The sequence below is a fragment of the Lissotriton vulgaris genome, chromosome 8 (assembly GCF_964263255.1).
Source record: "Lissotriton vulgaris chromosome 8, aLisVul1.2, whole genome shotgun sequence".
In the NCBI taxonomy this organism is placed as follows: Eukaryota; Metazoa; Chordata; class Amphibia; order Caudata; family Salamandridae; genus Lissotriton; species Lissotriton vulgaris.
This window is the reverse complement of record NC_141696.1, coordinates 302841174-302861053: the sequence shown is the minus strand read 5'-3', so window position 1 is coordinate 302861053 and position 19880 is coordinate 302841174.

Below are 19880 nucleotides of genomic sequence, written 5' to 3'. Positions count from 1 at the left end.
GTAGACATATGTGCTCCAGGGCAGGGGAAGAAAATAGTGGAAAGAAGGGTAAATTCGGTGTAGCATTGAAGTAGTGGTCACATGAGAGGGATGCTGCATGGGAGTGATGGGGAAAGCAGGTGGCACAATGATGTGCGCTTCAGACAAATGTTGATTTCAATGGGATTGGTATATAGAGATTATGCATAAAGACAGCATTACCTCCCGGTATTGTGATTGCCTCTGGTTGAAGAATTCTTTTTTTTCCTTAATGCTGGTAGCTGGTTGCAGTATTAACTGTGTGTATGAGAAAATCGGGCATCTCCTGGGTACCGGCGTATATTATTCCTGTATTATTAATTTTCGTTGCCGGCGAGCACGGAGCTCCCGACCGGTCTGCCTAGCAGGCCGTTATCTTCTCCTCCTTCGGTGGTTCCGTTTACCGGGAGGCAAACCTACCTCGTTGGAAGAGCCCGTGTCAGAAGAGAAGAGTAGAAGAACAGTGTCGACCCTTCAAAGAGCGCTCCACGCATACACCGGCTTGTGGGCGTCAGCATCACAGGCACAGAGGAATTGCCGGAGGGCAGTCGGCAGGATCTCCTTCCTCTTCTGGGGGAGTGAGAGCAGCGCGAAGGACAGAGCGCTTCAAGAGGGGCCCCGTGTAGCAACCCTGCAGTGCTCTCTGCAGGCACAGGACTGCCTAAGGACGTAAAGAAAGCCAGCGAGGCTCAACCTATGACCAGGGTAAGCGGAGTGGAGGGCAGTGAGGGGTCTGAAGGGTTTGAGGGCCTAAGGGGGGGCAGCATTTTTAAGAGAACGGAGCAGCTATAAGATAAAGAGGGGCCCAGTTACGCACATTTGGGGAGGAGTGGGGGGGTCCTCAAACACCTACGGCTCCCCCGAGGCAGTGAAAACAGCAGCAGACAGGGAGCAGAGTAAAGAGCAGGACAGGAGTACAAGTTGCTGCCTAAGAAATAGGCAGTTCTTCAAACATAATCAGCCAGCAGCCCCCAAACAGAGTAGTACTAAAAGAAAGGCCAGAAGGCAGGCAAAGACAGATACACCTACGCCCAGAGCAAAAAGAAGTTAGTGAGCGAGAAGGGAGGGACAGGGGGGGTTTCAGATCCAAAAGTCAGGGTCACCCCCACCCCTTAGATCATTCTTTAAGGTACAGGTACAGGAGCAACAGGCCAAACCACAATCCACCCGAGACTCTGCACCCATAGCGGATAACACTAATACGAGAAAGGGGGGCAAGGAGAGCATGGATAATACAGCAGAGTTAGTGCAACAACGGCTAACCAATCCAGAAGACAGCTTAGCAGAGAGGCTCTCCACCACCAGCGCAGTTGCAGGCAATGATAGTCTGGGTAGTGTTGAACACGCCACACAGCCACTAAATTCCACCCAGAACTCAACGGATCAGATCCTAGAAAAAATGCTAGAGGAAATGAGGGCAAAATTTGCTGTCTCAGAAGTTAATCATAACAAGATTCAAGAGGCCTGCGAAAGGCTAGACACTAAGGTGAATGCATTGGGGGAAAGAGTGACAGCAGTGGAGGCAGTGGTAGGGATCCTGAGTAAAAAAGTGGAGTCAAATCAAAAGGAGATCAGGGTCCAGAGAGCAAATGATAAAAGCATTAATGAAAAGCTAGAATTGCTGGAAAACCAGGCAAGGAGGAATAACCTGAGAATTCTGAATGTACCACGGGGTCGAGAAGGAGAGGACATTAAAATGTTCATAGTATTACTCCTTGAAGAGCACTTTCCCTGGGTGAAGGCAGCAGAACTAGAAGAAGATATACAGAGGGTACACCGAGACCCCTTTGGCAAAAATAAAGAGAGGAAGAACCAGAGAAAAATACTAATAAAATTTAAAACCTACACCCTTAAGGAAAGGATCTTGAGCGAGGCCCTAAGGAAGGGATCCTACAGCAGAGATGAATGGTCATTTAGAATCTGTTCGGATATCTCCAAGGCAACCCAAGATAGACAATGGGAGCTAGGACAACAGATGCAGGAACTAAGATCCCTCGGGCCGTAGTACAGATGAAGTTTCCAGCAGCCCTCAGGATTATGTGGAGAAATAAAATGCACAACATCAGGGAGCCAAAGGAGGTTGAGCATTTCTTGGAACAAATGAGAGATCAAATGCGAGATCAGCAATAGAAAACGCTCAGTATCAAAAAAGGCGAGCACGGAGATCAAAGACGGCTAGTAATACAGGCCTTAGAAGAGAAGAGGGAGGCTTCTCCGGGGAGGGATGTTTTAACATGCACAAAAGCAAAAATAAAACAGAAATGCAAGTGGGGAGCAAACTCAGGAAAAAAACTAAAAAAGTCCTAAGGAAAAAAAAGGAGAACGGGACCGGCAAAACTCATCAGGAGGACCACAGGAAAATACGAAAAAAATGTCAACGGCCTGAGAACCAAAAGCAGGAGAAGGCGAATATTCGAGTACTTGAAAACAATAGATAGCGAAATCATAATACTACAGGAAACGCATCTCTTAAAAAAGGAATGGGAAGAAATTATAAAGACGTTGAGCTGGGTGGACTCATTTGTCTGTACAAACCAGGACTGCGTTATTAAAGGAGTAGCCATACTATTAAAAAATCACTCAAAGCAAGAATAGAGTCTGTAGAAGTTGATAAAAAGGGAAGATGGGTGGTCACCAAAGTAAGAATATTCAATAAGCAATACACCATCGCGGGTTATTATGGCCCTAATACAGACGATCCAGTCCCTCTACAAAAGCTATATATGCAATCACTATCAGCAGCTTCCCCGGTAATTTTAGGGGGCGACTTCAATATAATCCTAGTCCCCAAGGTGGATCGTCTCCCCAGAAGAAGGAAGTAAACCTGCTAAAAATTAGGGAGTGATTGGGGCTTTATATAAAAGATCTGGGCTTGGCTGACATTTGGAAAGAGAAAGGAGATAAAAAGCAAGGTTTCAAGTTCCAAAATAAAAAACTTAGGAATGCTGTCCAGAATTGATTACTTTCTGGTGGACAGAAGCCTAGTGGACAACACACAGAAGGTGGAACACTTGCCTGCCCACTTATCCAACCACTCAGCTGTGCTATTAAAAATACAAATGGAAAAAAATAACACCCTCCCAAGAAGGAGTGTCGACCGCACTATTCTATCGCACCCGCAAAACATAGAAGCACTTAAACTAGAAACAGATCTCTACTTTCAAAATAACAAAACCGGCACCCCTATACAAGTTACCTGGGTTGCATATAAAGCAATAATCAGAGGGAAATTATTAAGCCTAGTAGCACATAAATCAAAGAAAAGAAAACAAGAGATAGGTCATCTCGAAAGTATCATAAAATCACTTGATATACAAATAGTAGCAGAAAATGTAACAGCAAAAAAGGAAAAAATTGAGGCTGACAGGTTAAAACAAAAGGAAGCGCTTGCAGAAATCCTAGAGAACATTGTGTGAGAGAGGCTTGAGGCCAGTAAATTGTCCCACTACGAATATGGAGAAGAGTGCGCAAGGTGCTGGCATGGAAAACAAAAACTGACCAAACCAGAAAGAAGATAGTAAGCATCCAGGCCCAGAACTCCGCAGAATCAAACACCGAGGACTCGGTGATTATGCAGGAATTTACAACCTTCTTTGGAGACCTATATACCGAGGAAATTAGCCCAACAGACGAACAACTCAGGAGTATTTAGATGGCCTGGTCCTCCCAACATTATCAATAGAGCGAAAAGAAGAATTAAATGCCAAAATTATAAATAAAGAAGTAGAAGAAGTTATAAGGGGTCTAAAGAGAGGGAAAGCAGCAGGCCCTGACGCCTTACCTAATGAGTTCTTTATTAACCTAAGAGAAGCCTTGGTCTTCCCCCTAACAGATCTGCTAAACACAATCTTTGAAGAAAAAGGCAATCTTCCAGATTCTTGGAATGACGCAGTAATTAACCTCTTATTAAACCAGAGAAAAACCCCGTGAAATGCGAGTCGTTTTGACCAATTTCCCTATTGACCTGCAAATATAAAATATTTACGCAGATCATGGCAAAACGGCTAGGGAGAGTAGCCGGAACCCTAATCAATATTGACCAGAAGGGTTTTGTGAAAGGCAGACAGATACAAGATTTGACCCACTAATTATTTGGAGCAATAACATAGCCACGCAAGAAAAGATGCCCTTATCTATAATCACTTTCGATGCAGCCAAAGCATACGACAGAGTGAACTGGGCATTTCTAAATAGGGTACTAGATAAATATAATTTGGAAGAAAATGTCCAAGGAATGGTCAAGGCGCTTTATAGAGTACCAAGGGTTAAGATATTAATTAATGAGATACTCACGGAAAATATAGAGATCAAGAGAGGAACGAGATACAGGTGCCCCTGGTCTTCACTACTTTTTAACCTATACATCGAATCCCTTGCAAATAGTCTCAGAAACCATCCAACCATATCCCCCTTCTCCTATCTAGGGTGGGAGAAAAAAGTTGCTTTGTATGCAGACCACCTAATGATCTTTACAAGTGACTTTGTGGGCTCTATCAGATCTAAAGACGAAACCTTGACTAACTTTGAGAGGGTATCGGGATACCAGACTAACCAGGCAAAAACAGAAATTATGAGCTGGAATACACAAATCACCAACCCTCATACTAAGGAAAAGATAAGGTGCCTAGGCATTGAGCTGGTCAGGGACCTGGACAAAGTGGCACAGATAAATCTTAACAGAATTGCTGGCGAGGTCAGGAAACTACTCAAGGTATGGGGGGTCTACCTCTAACCTTCCTGGGAAAATCAAACATAATTAAAATGTCTATTCAACCAAGATTCACGTATATTTTAAGGATTATTCCATTAGAACGTAAGAGGGAGTCAATAAAGAAACTCCAAGGGGAACTAATCAGTTTTATTTGGTCATCAAAGGACACAAGAATAGCATGGAGCAAACTAAGGAGGAAAAAAGAACAAGGCGGGATAGCGAGCCCAGACTTACTCGAATACTACAGAGCCTTTCAATTCAAGTACACAAGGGCATTATTGAAAAGCAATGAGCACTATCCTGAATACCTATAAGCAATGACTGGAAGAGGGGGACATTTTCTATACAAATTCGGCCACCCAAAATATTTCAAAAAGGTAAAGCTAAAGGTCCTTAAGGCAGCAGCAAAGCTATGGTACCACATAAGAAGCACTTTGAAAATATCATATTATAGCGAACTTGCACCCATATGGGAATCACCAGGTAGCCCAGACTGCCTTAAAGACCGTCTGGCCATCCTGTTGAAAACAGCAGGAATACTGAAGTGGGGCCAATTGATGACTGAGAACAACATAGTTGACTGGGACCAGTTTACAGCAATAACAACTGCCTCCCTAGCAAAATTCAAATTCTATCAAATCACCAGCTGAGCAAAAACTTTGAAAGAGAAGAAAAAAGGAAACACTGCTTTGGAGACAGAGATGCTGGGGAATGCTCCCTTAAATAAAGAAATCTCTTGATGGTACTGGGCCCTCATATTAGCAGGTGAGGAGGACTTCCCAATTCCGGAAGCGACCTGGGGGAAAGATCTGCCGACGCTGGACGTGCAAAAAATATGGCAAGTATCTATGGAAAAATGTTGGTCCATTGTAAAATCTGCTAACTTAAGGAGAAATCACTTGTTTACAACCCACAGAGCCTATTGGACTCCGAAGAGGCTATCCAAGTTCAACGAGGCCAGAACAAAGAAATGCCCAAAATGTGGTTTGGAGAAAGTCAGCGACTTGCATATGTTTTGGCAGTGCCCCCAGCACAACATATTTTGGCAGGAAGTGGGTAAGACCCTAGGCACCTTATTAAGAAGACCACTTGATGTAAGTATCGACCTTGTTATATTTGGGGAGGCTCGACCAGGTTGCCTAGGTAAGCTAACTAAGAAGCAAGAGGACCTACTCTTTTTGTTAATTTTACTGGCAAGGAGCTGGCTCTGTAGCTGTTCTGTGATGCAGCCAGACCATATACTCTTAAGTGCATTATAACCTTGCGGTTAATGCTAACTTCGGAATGGCTGCATGAAAACATGTCGTGTTTGGTGTCAAACACTTTGGAATCTTACCCCCCTCACCAATTCTGGTGGCGGGGGTAGGATTCCACCCTTCTAGAGGGAGAAGACATGTACATGCCTACCTAACCGGTAATAGTTTAAAAGAACCCCAGCATCACAAAATGGATGCTGCAGCCACAGACACAAGTCTGCTTTTGGATGAAACTCTGGCAAGGGAGGCCAGGACAAAAGGTTTCCTTTCACAGGGAGGTGTAACCACCTCCTCAGACAGGCTTTAGTGTATTGGGGCTGTGTGGGTGCATTCAGTGAATGCTTTTCAGACAGTGCTGGGGCACACTTGGTGTCCCTGTGCATACCCCAGTTCAAACCGGTTGCAGGGGCTCTCGCCCCATCTCTGGTGCGAAACTGGACAAAGGGAAGGGGTGTAACCACCCCCACCTGGGTCCTCCCATAGGTGGGACTCTAGAGTTAGTCCAACCCCTAAACTCAGTATAAGTATAGGAATCAGTATTTAGGACTTTAGATTACTGTGGACGAATCTCTGCAACATATATCCTGGACCTTCGACATTCTATTTAGACTAGAAGATGGAAGAATCTCCCTTGGGGTCAATGAGTGACTCCCCTGTTCAAACAGACACCAAAGAAGCATCTTGCCGGTCTGCATTTCCGAGGCTCCCGCCGGATCCCGAAGGATTTGTAACACAGGACCCAGACTTCCAGACTTCCCCGAGGCCGACACAAGATCACAGTGAAGCTGAGACCCGCAGCTATCATGAGAGACGTGGAACCTGAACCCCTGGACACATGCACATTTGCTAGTGCATCAACTTTCCAAGATTTCCCAAAGTTGTGCATTGGGCTACTTGTAGTCCAAGCCCGAGCACCATTTGCATTGCAGATTGTGGGCCTACACTCCACAAGTGTTCTGTTGGCCCGCTTTTAGCATTTCTGCTTGACGCTCCTTCGCGATCCCTGGTCCGTCAACTGGTGGGTCTCCATGAAGGAAACACTTCTGTTTCTTGGGCTTTCCTGGTTGCTCCAGATGTGCCCTGACTTCCCTTCAAAGGGTGAGTCCCTCAGACCTTGCTGGTCTGCACCAAAGCCAATCTTTGCTTTCTGTGTGGGTTGCTGTTGCCAAGGTTTGTTGGGTCCAATCCGGAAACCGCCAACGCAGCACTCGATATCCTTTATGGGATAGCTCGAATCCAGCTCCTCGTCTTCCTCAACGCCTCCTGGTCCTCGTGCCTGAAGAGTGAAGCTTCACCTTCTTCACCAGAAATCACCCAAAATTGGTTGTCATCGTCTCCTTGCCTTGCTGGTCACTGACTAGTGACCTAGACTCTGTCCCCTCTGCTTACAGGTTCTTCAGATCTTCAATCTACCCTTGGATCCACCCTGACACATTCCACATGGTTTCCTGCAGCACTTCTTTGCCGCTTGCCATAGAAAACGACGACGAAACCCGACACGAAAAGACACCTATGCATCCGGCTTCCCTGGGTGAGGTAACACAAGTACTCCGGTGCTCCCGTGGGTCTTGACTCTCGAACTGTCTAGTACTGAAGGGGTTTGTTCCTAGTCCACTCCTAAGTCTCACTAATCTGTATTTTTCCAACCGCGACTTTACCCATAGAAGCTAATTGTGACCTGTGGCTGTGTTTAGACACTGCATGCGTCCCCCGTGGGTCCCCTGTCTCAATACATTGAGTGGTTCCTGGTGTCCCCAGCATTTCTAAAGGCTCTAGGCCAGTTGTGGTTCTTATACCACGTTCTTAGTATATGGTTTGTGACGCCCCAAGGGCTAATCATATATTGTGCTAATTTACTGTGTGCTAAGTAAGTTTATGTTATGTACTTTTGTCTCTAGCCTCCTAAAGAGACTAGAAGGGTGTGTTTAGAATAAATGCATATATATGTTATATATACCTGGTGTGGTTCTCCTTTCATTTGGTCATTACATGAGATTATAGACTGGTAAAAGGAGCTGCTTGACATTCCTTCAAGACTTAGCCTGAAGGCGGCTCTCCACAGCTACCACTCCGATAGCTTTCTATATAGGATTAAGCATGGGCAAAATTTGCAAATTCGCATTCTGCGAATTCACTTATTTCACCGCAAAATCGCAAAAAATCTGCGAATTCACAAATTTTCCTGCGAAATCGCGTTTTTTTTGCGATTTGCCCTGGAGTACTTTCTACTGGCTAATCCAGTAAGTGCTCCATCATTGGGTAAATGTATAGTGCTTTTACTACACTGCAGCTGCATAAAGGGCCAGAAGACGTGTCTCCAGTGACCATGTGTGCCTGTAACACAGTCACAGGCACACATGGTCACTGGAGACACATCTTCTGGCCCTTTACGCAGCTACAGTGTAGTAAAAGCACTATGGGGCAGATTTACAAGCCGTTTGCACCTCTTTTGCGCCGCAGTTGCGCCACTTTTGTGACGCAGCGGTAGCACAAAAGATGCGCCATGGTGCTGGGTAGTAACAACCTGATGCTTCTGAGAGATGCGTCTCATTGTAAAGCCCTGCGCCATCAGGAGGCGTTCCGGCGCAGGGGAGGGCGTTCCTGCGCAGGAACGCCTCCTAAAAGTGGCTGAGTGAAATCTACAAGATTTCACTCAGTCACCTTTAGGCCAATGCTGCGTCAAAACCCTGCGCCTGCTTGAAGCAGGCGCAAGGCTTGACGCAGCATTGGGGAGATAGGGCCCCCCAGACCATTGCTGGAGCTGCGTCCAGCAATGCTGAGAGATGCATCAGGTTGTAAAGCCCTGCGCCATCAGGAGGCATTCCGGCGCAGGGGAGGGCGTTCCTGCGCAGGAACGCCTCCTAAAAGTGGCTGAGTGAAATCTACAAGATTTCACTCAGTCACTTTTAGGCCAATGCTGCATCAAAACCCTGCGCCTGCTTGAAGCAGGCGCAAGGCTTGACGCAGCGTTGGGGAGATAGGGCCCCCCAGAGCATTGCTGGAGCTGCATCGCGCTTGCGACGCAGCTCCAGCAATGCGCTGCTTTTACGGCACAGATGCATGACGCATCTGTGCCGTTTTTGCCACATGGTGCGTCGCATTGTAAATGGGGCGGACCATGGGTGGCAGAGCTGCGGCGCACAATAACTGGCGCATCCCTGGGGATGCGCCAGTTATTGTAAATCTGCCCCTATACTTTTAGCCAACAAGGGAGCACTTACTGATTAGACAGTAGAAAGTACTCCAGTTGAGTAGAGGTTTTGCACAAAACGGTGACATCTTCGTGGACAAACACGCAGGGCGGGATTCATTCTACCCCGTGTTAGACTCGTTTTTTGTGCCCTTCTGCCCTCTGCTAGACTCATTTTTCCCTTGTTTTTCTGCCCTTCTGCCCTCTGTTAGACTCGTTTTTTGTGCCCTTCTGCCCTCTGTTATTCCCTTGTTTTTCTGCCCTTCTGCCCTCTGTTAGACTCATTTTTGTGCCCTTCTGCCCTCTGTTAGATTCGTTTTTGTGCCTTTCTGCCCCCTGTTAGACTCGTTTTTTGTGCCCTTCTGCCCTCTGTTAGACTCGTTTTTCCCTTGTTTTTCTGCCCTTCTGTCCTCTGTTAGACTGTTTTTTGTACCCTTCTTCCCTCTGTTAGACTCGTTTTTCCCTCGTTTTTCTGCCATTCTGCCCTTTGTTAGACTGCTTTTTGTGCCTTTCTGCCCTCTGCATCCCCAGATCATCACTCAGCGCTATTCCAGCATCACTCAGCACCACCAAATTATCCCTCAGCACCACCACATTATCACTCAGCACCACCACAGCACCACTCAGCACCACCACAGCATCACTCAGCACCACCACATTATCACTCAGCACCACCACAGCACCACTCAGCACCACCACAGCATCACTCAGCACCACCACATTATCACTCAGCACCACCACAGCACCACTCAGCACCACCACAGCATCACTCAGCACCACCACTGCATCACTCAGCACCACCACAGCACTACTCAGCACCACCACAGCATCACTCAGCACCACCACAGCTCCACTCAGCGCCACCACAGCATTACTCAGTGCCACCACAGCATCACTCAGCGTCACCACATTATCACTCAGCACCATCACAGCACCACTCAGCACCACCCAGCATCACTCAGCATCACCACAGCATCACTCAGCACCACCCCAGCACCACTCAGCACCACCACAGCACCACTCAGTGCCACCACAGCATCACTCAGCACCACCACAGCATCACTCAGCACCACCACATTATCACTCAGCACCACCACAGCACCACTCAGCACCACCACAGCATCACTCAGCACTACCACAGCATCACTCAGCACGACCACAGCATCACTCAGCACCACCACAGCACCACTCAGCACCACCCCAGCATCACTCAGCACCATCCCAGTATCACTCAGCACCACCACAGCACCACTCAGCATCACCACAGCACCAGTCAGCGCCACCCCAGCATCAATCTGCGCAACCATTCAACAACAACTGGTTCAAATATGTTCTCTCACTGTTTCAAGCTTTATTACAAATGTCACAAAGAGATGTTAATATTTCACTTCTGTTCTTGGATTTCCGTCACAATAAAATACACTGAACATAATCTTCACAAAAGTGATTTACAAAAGTTTAAGCTATTGCCATTATAAATTAAAATCACTTTTATTTAAGTATTAATTATTTAAAAAAAATAAAAGCCATTGTAATTTTTAATATCAATAGATCTAAGTCACGTAAATACAAAACATGTTGCATTACAAATACTATAGGTGTCACATTTGCGAAAGTTATAACTTTTGGCATTGTAAATGACAAAGCTATTAATTTAGCTGTTTTCAAAACCGACACATAAATAAAAAAAATTGTCATTTACAAGACCAATAGCTCAAACTTTCCTAATGCGAAACCTATTGCATTGCAAATGCTTGTTTTTATATCTGTCAGTGCTTCCTGTTAAGTTTTAATTTTCGTGACAGGGGCCTCATTGCCTACTTGTAACTATTCTCTGACCCTGCTTCAAGGAGCAGAGCAGGGTCAGAGAATAGTTGCAAGTAGGCAACGAGGCGCCAGTAAGCACTTACAGGCTTGCCCAAGTTGAAGTTAATTTCTTTGTAACCCTTTTGTAAAAGGTCACAAAAAATTAGCTTCAACTTTTGCACCTGCTGCTGTAACCCTGTAAGTGCTTGGCTGAAAATTTGTCCCGCTGATTCGCGGATTTTACCGCGATTTCGCGAGATTTGCGGATCACGAAATCGCAGAAAATCCGCAAATTCCACGAGCGGAACAAATTTTCAGCCCATGCTTATATAGGATGTCTTTAAACCTACCATCAATAGGGGTCATTTGGACTGGTGGAAGGTGCCCACTAGAATAGTGGACAGCATATGCCAGGCCAACTTCTCACAGCAAGTTTGCACCATGAAGGGACCAGCACAAAGCACTGAGGTTAGCGGTATGAAATGTTTGCTCCATGAAGGGACCAGTGCATCAAACCACTGAGTGGTTAGTGGTATGCAAGTTTGTCCCATGAATGGACCAGCGCTTAAGATTGAGATGTCTATTCCACAGGTCAACGTTATGAAAAATAGTCCCATGAAGGGGCCAGCGTAAGGCACTGAAAGGTTAGTGGAATGCAAGTTGCCCCATGAAGGGCATAGCGCATCAAAGCACTGAGAGAATAGCGGTAAGCAAGTTTGCCCCATGGAGGGATGAGCACACCTAATTACTGAGATGTTAGCAGTATGCATGTTTGCCCCATGAAGGGTCCAGCACATCAGAGCACTGAGAGGTCTGTTGCATAGGTCAGCAGTATGCAAGATCATCCCATGAAGAGACCAGCGCATCACAGCACTCAGATTGGGGGTATGCAAGTTTGCCCAAGAAGGGACCAGTGCATCAGAGCACTGAGAGGTCAGTTGCATAGGTCAGCAGTGTACAAGTGTGTCCCATAAAGGGCACATTGTATCAAAGCACTGAGAGGTTAGCAGTCTACAAGTTTGCCCCATGAAGGTACGAGCACATCAAACCACTGAGAGGTTAGCGGTATGCAAGTTTGCTCCATGAAGGGACCAGTGCATCAGAGCACTGAGTGGTCTGTTGCATAGGTCAGCAGTATGAAAGATCATCCCATGAAGGGACCAGCGCATCAGAGCACTCAAAATAGAGGTATGCACGTTTCCCCATGAAGGGACCAGTGCATTAGAGCACTGAGGGGTCTGTTGCATAGGTCAGTGGTATGCAAGATTATCCCATGAAAGGACCAGCATATCACAGCACTCAGATTAGAGGTATCCAAGTTTGCCCCATGAAGGGACCAGGCTAAAGCACTAAGAAGTTAGGGGTATGCGTTTTTGTCCCATGCATTTACCAGTGCATTGAATAACTGAGATGTCAAATATGGAGGTCAGCGGTATGCTCGATAAGCCCCATGAAGGGACCAGCACATCAAGGCACTGATGGTATCGGTGTGCAAGTTTGCCCCATGAAGGGACGCGCACATCAATCCACTGAGAGGTTAATGATATGAAAGTTTGCTCCATGAAGGGACCAGCATCAGAGCACTTAGAGGCGTGTTGCATAGGTCAGCAGTATGCAAGATCATCCCATGAAGGGACCAGTGCATAACAGCACTCAGATTGGAGGTATGCAAGTTTGCCCCATGAAGGGAGCAACACAAAGCACTCAGAAGTTAGGGGGATTCATGTTTGTCCCATGAAGGGACCAGGGCATAAAAGTACTGAGATGTCAAATATGGAGGTCAGCAGTATGCATAATAAGCCCCATGAAGGGAACAGCACTTCAAAGCACTGAGGTTAACGGTATGAAAAGATTGCCCCATGAAGGGACCAGCATTCATAGAATGTCCACCCCTGGGCAGCTTCGGGCGGTTGGCACAATCTGGGACAGGGAGCATTCCGATGGGCTGAGCCAAGCGCGAGCAGTAAGGAGCGCTAATCGCCATTGCTGTCACGGTAGAAGCGCGGCGTGAGGTAGGGACATTGTTTTGGTACTGGTGGCGCTTTTGCAGATATTATTTAAGAAATGTTGTGCTTTACACGATGGAAGCTGCCGCTTCTGTCAGAGAAGCCCTGGGTGTACTTGGCGAAGCAGGGAGGGAGGATTTAATTGTATCCGGCGTATTATCACAAGCGTGGGTGGGCCTGGAAAAGCAGAAAAGGAAGGCAGTAAGCGGCGTTTCAAGTCAAGTGACAGCTCCCCTGACATGGCTCAGGGCAAAGGTGTGGGTTTATTGCCAGAAGTCGAAAGTTTAAGCAGACAGGCCCCACATACCTCTTCAGCTTGGAGGCTCCTCAGCTCTTCGAAAGGAAGGAAGGGCAAGCGTTGCCCACGCGCTGTATCGGGTTCTGTTTTATCAAAGAAAAGAAACAAAAAGAAGGCTCTGCTAATTAAAAAAGAGAGAACAGAGCCTAAAAATAGCGCAACTTGTCCCCCTAGTGGCCGTTTTGAGGCGAAAGAAGATAGACAGACACAACAAAATACAGAGCTCTTGGAAACCAAGAAAGACATTTTTATTTTTGGCAGAAAGCAGCGGAATTCAGCAAATATGCATTTTACGAATACAAACGAAAGGTGCCGGTCACCTATGGTCTCCAGTGAAACAGGTGACATTTTACTACAGATAAGTCACACACCTACCAATTAAAAAAATCAAGGTAAACTGTTTTTACACAACAGTCTGCTGTTTTTACTTCGAAAGTAGGGTGTGGCGAAATAGATAAAGACGAAGACGTTTTAATTACCAGATCTAACAATAAAAACAACGCTCCTGCTAACACACACAATGTCACAGATTCAGAAGGGAATTCGGTCTGGGTACCTAAAGAAAGTAGCAATGAAGCAAGACTAGCGAGTTTCAAGACAGAGAGGTTTAAGGAGGCTACAAAGTCTAGCGTTTTGCAGTCCAAAAAGGGAGAGATGCTGCCAAGCACAATAAAGGGCAGTAAGGAAGTTTTGACCAGGTCTCTGGCCTCCTGCAACAAAAGAAGCAAGGAAGGGGAGAATTTTCCCAAGTCGATGGATTCAAAAAGAGCAGCATATTATAATAGAGCGATAAATGAGAAACTATTTGACGGGGAAATAGGTGACGGGGAACGTCCGAGTGGCAGTAGGAAAGGGGGCAGGGAAACATAATATTGGAGTTGTAGGTTATGTTCTAGGTGATAAGGATTCTGAGTCTTTGGAAGTGGGGGAAATTGAAGAAGAGGGCGTGCAATACAAAATGGCCCAAGGGTGGTCTGGGGTGAAGGGGGGGTTTACTACAAAATTCTCCAGAGAATATTTTTCACAGGATAAAGAAAACAAATACTCTCATGGTAGACCATGCGTCAAGCATCAGAACTCGGCGAAGAAGAGACCAACGCTTGAGGCAGATGCACCAAAGGGAACAGTTGAGGTCACAATTGGGATGGCTAATAAAAAGTTTTGTGTTGACAAGAATGTGCGCACAGATGGAGGTAATAGGAATGTAAATTCTGTTAATGACATAGCTAATCCGGTTACTAAAGAAGGTGAGACAGGTGATGCTAAATTTAAGGTTATAGGGCCCGATTTACTGAACTAACTTAATACAAAATCCTAAACCTATCTCTTTAAAATTACTATATAAAATAACAAAAGGTTTACAATTGATCTGTTTTTCTGAATTTGAAGCTAACAATGTTTTTATCATTAAAGACTATATATGTATTTTTCTCGAACGTTCCAAAATGGATCAAGTTGGTAAGGGTTCCAGAGTATTGTTGCAAAGAATTAAAGGGCGTTTATGCCCTATTAAAGCCTGGTTAGAATTCATAGAAGTTGGAAGCGCTGCTTTGCAATTTGTTTTCAGACATCAAGATGGCTCACCCCTCAAAGCTTCGCAATTGCTGTCCATCTTAAGGAATACTCTCATCAGTTTGGGTGAAAACCCTTTTCAATTTCGGTACACGATCAATTCGTATTGGTGCAGCTTCAGAAGCTGCCAGGAGGGGGTTTTCAATCAGCGATGTTAAAAAAAAGGGACGTTGGTCTTCGGACTGTTGCCTCAGATATATTAGAGAGTTAGATACTGAAATTCAAGACAAAGTATATTAATTGTTTTTTCTTTTTAAGTTCGGCAGCAGTTTTCTCATTATCACAAAAAAATGTTTAGATAATTGGACATTCCTTTGTTAAGTGGGCTGCAAAGCAAGCTGAGAAGAAACATTTCGGAAAGAATTTGGGTTTTCTTTCAGATGAGGTTTCTTTGGTTTAGTTTGGGTAAAGTGGCATTAAATGGGGCCAGTTAATGCCCTTGATGAGTGAAGAGTGAAGTGTCTTTTAAAAATAAACCAGATGTCATTTTGATTCACCTAAGAGAAAACAATTTAGTGCAGCTTTCAGGTTTAGGGTTACTCATGGACATAAAAGCTGACTTAGAACTATTAGCAAAAACTTGGGTTAAATCAAAAATTGTTTTAACAGTATTGATGCCACGCATAGTCTGGAGGGGAGCAGAGAGGTTCACTGCGGTAGAAAGAGCGAGGAGAAAAGTAAATAGGGATTTACATTGCTTTTACTCAATTAATGGTTTTCATTGGTTAGCACATAGTGAAATTACAAAAGAAGACTATCAATTTTGTAGGTATGATGGTGTGCACCTATCTTTTATTGGAAATGAGATCCACATCTTGAATATAAAAGAAATGATTACAAGAATTCTGCAGTTAAAAGCCTGGTGTTGAGGATAAGCTGTCTAGCGACAGCTTCACTTATATTACTGAAAATTGTTTCTTTTTTCTTACATCTTAATGCAGTTTTTGCTATCTTTTCAAGCCCTATCCCTCTCCCCCATCCACCTCCCCCTCACACCCCTCCTATCCTCATCATGGTTTCGTCATCACTGAGCATTTTTAACGAACATTTTTAATGGTTCCAATGCATTATCTGCGAATGTGCTTGTTTTCATCAAAAGTTGAGGATATGTTGTAGATCTAAATAAATAACGCATTTTCCTCCGTTTGGCGATAGCGTGTGTGTGGTATATAACAAAGATATTTGATCAAGTTTCTTAATTACAATAAGGGGGGACAGGAAAAACGACTGGGTCAGGGTTTTCCCTGGTGTCAGAATTGAAGGATGTCAAGACAGGCAGGAAGGGTTGGGGCCGTTCTGAAAAGATTTGAACAGAAGGAAACAGGGGAGCGAGGTAGGAGGCAAGAGGTAGGCAGGATACATAGATTGGGGTTGGGGAGTAGGATTAGTCAGAACAATGTTGAGGATGTTTGGGGTGGGATCTGTTTTACAAGCGCGGGGGTGATAGGATTGAACATGTATTAGTGAGGCCTGATTCAGATATATATATTAAATGAAAATGTTTACCTGTCCAATAAAGCAGCCTTTTACCCCAGTTTGGCCTGAGGATGATTACAAGAATTCTGCAGGTAAAAGCCTGGTGTTGAGGATAAGCTGTTTGGCGACAGCTTCCCTTATATTACTGAAAATTGTTTCTTTTTTCTTACATCTTCATGCAGTTTTTGCTATCTGTTCAAGCCCTATCCCTCTCCCCCCTCCCCCCTCCTCTCCTTATCATGGTTTTGTTATAGCTGAGCATTTTTAAAGAACATTTTTAATGGATCCAATGCATTATCTGCGAATGCCCTTGTTTTCATCAAAAGTTGAGGATATGTTGTGGATCTAAATGAAAAACGTATTTTCCTCTGTTTGGCGATAGCATGAGTGTGGTATATAACAAAGATATTTGAACAAGTATTTTCACCTGTTTGGTGACAGTGTGTGTGTGTTGTTTATGTAGAGAGCAACAAAGATTGTACAGAGTTCCCCAAAAGGGATTTGACTAGATTAACTCATTAGAACCTCTCTCTTAAAAGGTGTGATAGAGCAGGGAAAGTGGAAGTCCCTTATCGGAATCAAGGATGCCTCACACAAGTCAAAGGCTGGATGACTACTGTCACCCCACCCGATGATTGTCCAGTGTCATCATTGGCTATCCTGCTCCTTCGGCAGGCTGGCGATGCAATGCCCGTCGGGCAGCACAAGAGTGCTGCACTTTAGCGGAGATCTTTTATTCCTTTAGCCAATGAGTGCATGTGTGTGAGGGACCTAGGGAGTGCAATAAGTGAGCGTGAGTGAGGTTAAAAAAGGTCAGTAGAGTCCAATAGGGAAACCTTTAATAGCATGGCTCACTGCCTTGTTAAAAACCGTGAAAAGGTGAGGGGTATCAAGGCGTGACGGTTAGGGTAATCAGGCCTTATTCAACCCTCAGTCCGGGTGTGGTCGACATTTTTCTTGCCTCTAAGGCAATTCATCAGGACCAATTGCTCATAAAATTGCTCATGGATTCCCCAGTAATTAAGGAATCAAGTATATGACCTGTGAAGTGTCGCAGAATCAACCCTTCATTGAGGCCCTCCCTGGGACCGCAGTCCCTGGTCGGATGTCCCACCGGCTGACCTGGTGGGGCCAGTGCTATGCGGTTGGTACCTGGCTAGCTGCTGGCAAGGCGTGCAATCACCTACCCCGCCCACATCGGTACTGCCGCAGGATCGCCGGTTAGAAAAAAACAAAGAGGTCACATACCTTTCTTTGTGTATTATTTGTACATGAACACATCCTTAATTCTTCACTTTAGCTGTTTTAGGCCAAGTCACAAAGACCTTTATGAGTATGAAATAGTAAGAGGAGTTACATTCTTGTAAATGTCTTTGCAAATTTGCCCCTATATTTGCTTAATGTCCACGTATGTGGTATGCACAATTCAACCACAAAATAAACTAACAATTGTGCGTTTTCTTTTCTGTTTTTATCATTTTCATTGTACATTCCTAATGTCCATGCCTTCCTGGGCATCAATCAGATGCATTTCTTGTGAAAAATGGATCCTTCATTCTGTGATATAATATTAAGCTTTTGCATTTTTCTTAGCGCTTGTATTCTTCATACTGTCTCTAGTTACACCTAATTAGGAGTTGGTACTGCATTGGTGTTTGTTTTGAGTTGGTAGGAAAACTCTAAGTTAAGAGTAGCTATTGAATTCCGACAAGACTGTTTGTTATAATTCTTCCCATTGGGATGAATTCCTTATACAAGAACGATTTGCTTCTATGACCAAGGGGTTTATTTTAGCATCTCTGGGGCGATTCTCTGTTCATTAAACAAGGTACACAATGCTGTGAGATTTCTGCTAAGCCTCAGAAGCTGTTAGATTCTGAATAAGATCAGATCAAGATTCATTGCCCAAAAGAACATATAATCCACATTTTAGATTTCATAAATAAAATAAATGTCAAACCGCATAAAATGTCTGTTGGGCTTCCCTTACACAGCTTTAGCACTTTTCCCAATCTGAGTTCATAAAGTGATGGATTTGCTTTCTGGCTGTCATAACTTGTCACTGTGAGAAATAGTTGTGTGCTATGTTTAGCACGGTATTGCTGCTTTTAAAGTTTCAATATTTGTTGTTGTTAGTAGTGCTGCTCTCATACCATAGCAGACATATTTTAGTTTAAAAACAATTAATGAATAATGGAAAGGAATAATGAGCTCAGAAAAACAAAACTTTGGATAAAAAGGAATAGCGTCAAGAAAGGATTGTAACTCAAACTGCTAAAAGGAAAATGTAATTAAACATCTGTATTGTTATCATATAAATTCCCCCTGAATCAATGAAAATATAAATATGTTATGGTGATTTGTAGCTACTTTGAGCATAATAACAAGGACAGAAATACAACAATTATGCATTCTCCAAGGGCAAATCGAACTATACGATATAGTGCGTATATGATATGTTTAGATGTAACAAATGTGAGATACGAGAGTGATAGTGAGCCATTTTGTTTTAAAGACTGCAAAATGTGTGAGTCGTGATGTAATTTGCAATGTCAGTGTGTTTACTTCTTAAATATCTGCGTATTGCACCTACCCATCCTTTCAACAATAAATATAAGTACACACGTTCTAAATAATGAAATGCCCCCATTTTTAATAATAGCTGTACATCTTTTAATTTCTAAATGTCGTAAGATTAAGTATATAGGTATGAACAATATTGGTTGTTATATATTTACCAAGCATTTGTTGATGTATAATTGCTCTATTGCATGACACAATGGTACCTGATTCTGAGAGGCAGTCTGAACACTCAATGCAAACTACAGTTTATTTACATCATTAGCCCCTAAAATACCACCCAGTGTAGCATTGAAAAACTCAAGCTGGCAAGCACGACAGCCTCCTGGGCATCACAAAGTTCAGTTCAATTCAAACAGCATGTTTAAGAAGACCCACCATTATTTATTTACAGGCATTGCTACAGACTGCCGTATTGGGGCATACGTTTCTGCATGACACTCTTAGTGGCAAATCATCTCTAGAATATAAAAAAAAAGTTAAAGCAGTGAGTCAGAAATCTAACTCTAAAATGAACACGAAGAAACCAATTAATCGGATAAACAAGAACAGTCAATGCCAGATCAATCTCCTAAGCATGAATTTTAGCACAAGGGTCAATTTTTTTTGTTTTTTAAAAAGGCAAATCTGAACCTGCATTTAAAGCAAAATAATAATGTTTTCGTTGGTATGAGCAAAATACTCCAGTAGTACTCTTGGGAACCTGCCAACTGTTATGTTTTTCCAGCAGTAATTCTGCAGTTCATTTATGAAATCCATTTGCATGACTAATACGTTTGCGAAGATGTCTGAAGATGGAGATTGGTGTTTGCTTAGCCTCTCCTTTTGTAATGTGGACCAAGTGACAATCTACCTGGGGTCCTGGAAGTGTGAACGTAAAAGCTGTAGGAAGTTAAATATTTTCTAACACAACAAACAATATGAATACTTGTAAATGAACTTTACAAATTTTTCAAAACATCTACTT